At 36.3% G+C, this 1494-nt stretch overlaps 1 pseudogene; it reads right to left on the bottom strand.

The window, feature by feature from the left end:
- Positions 1-270: 270 nt before the first annotated feature.
- LOC143649742 (olfactory receptor 8K5-like) lies at positions 271-1209 on the bottom strand (annotated as a pseudogene).
- Positions 1210-1494: the final 285 nt, after the last annotated feature.

Consider the following 1494-nt stretch of genomic DNA (forward strand, 5'->3'; position numbering starts at 1 on the left):
GCAAATACATAATATACAGTTGCAGAGTGTAGTCAATGTTCTTGTGGGTGGAAGGATGAAGCATCAATTACAACAAAGAACATTGAGGAGAAAGTGACATTTAAACTGAGTCTAAAATATGGGAAGTAATTTTGAAGAATATAAGAAGAAAATCTATTTTCATTTCACCTTTGTTCAAAAGCCAAGGAGAATGCAATTATGCCTATTAGAAATATTATCAAGTGACATCTGACTTGTATAATTTATTAGAACTATAGCTTATATTTAATATTAAATACAAAAGTTGCATGTATTTTTGAAGGCCCAATAGAAGGCATTCTTTACCTCTTTTTTCCTTAAGCTATAAATCAGGGGTTAAGCATAGGTATAATTAAAGTGTAGAATCCAGAGGTCATTTCATCAGTATCAAAAGAATGAGAAGATGCAGGCTGTACATACATAAATAGCAGCATTCCATAGAACACAAACACCACCAGCAGATGAGAACCACATGCAGAGAAAGCTTTTTTCTTCCTTCAGGAGAACACATTCAAAATATGGCTAACAGTATCAGCACATAAGACACTAGGATTATGAGAAGGGAAGAAATCAAATTAAATGCTGAAAATAGTATAATCAACAATGCTAGTTCTCTAGCATTTGAGCACAGAATGGGTGGAAAAGGTATATCATCACAGAAAAAATGACTAATAACATTAGAGTCACAAAAGGTCAAAGTAAAAATCTTGATCGTGATCATCAGAGACTAAAAGGTGCTGTAGAGGTAGGGGACACCCACAAGCACATTGCAAAATCTCTGGGTCATTATAACACTTAGAGCATGGGGTTACAGATGGCCACACAGCGGTCATAGGCCATGGCTGACAACAAGAAAAGTTCACTGATAATGAACATAATGAAGAAAGCCATCTGTGCGGCACAAGCATAATAGGAAATGGTATTTTTCCCCTCAACAAGATTTGCCAGCATCTTGGGACAAATGATAGTAGAATTGCCAAGATCAATGAAAGCCAGGTGTCTGATAAAGAAATGCATAGGGGTGTGGAGATGGGAGGCCTCCTTGGTCAGGAAGATCATACCCAGATTGCCCACGAGTGTGACCATGTAGATGAGGAGAAAGACCCCAAATAGTGGACCCTGCAGCTCAGGGCATGTTGTGACTTCCATTTGAATGAATTCAGACAGCATTGTCAGATTCTGTTGGTCCATTTTTTCCAAGTTATCTCCTCTGGGAAGAAGCAGAAGCATTGTCACTAGTTTTCATGTAACTATCTAAACATAATACTCCCAGAAATAATGAAGAATATGTTTTCCTACTATGTAATAGAAAGATAAACCCACATTTGAAGTTAAAATAATGATAGAATCTCTTACTTCCCAAAATAGTGATATCCGTCTGAAACACATTATGAACTGATATGATAGATTGAGTATAAATGGAATCAGCATATTTGGAGCATACCCATTGATAACAAAATTATATAGCTGTTAATA

The sequence above is a fragment of the Tamandua tetradactyla genome, chromosome 11 (assembly GCF_023851605.1).
Source record: "Tamandua tetradactyla isolate mTamTet1 chromosome 11, mTamTet1.pri, whole genome shotgun sequence".
NCBI lineage: Eukaryota > Metazoa > Chordata > Mammalia > Pilosa > Myrmecophagidae > Tamandua > Tamandua tetradactyla.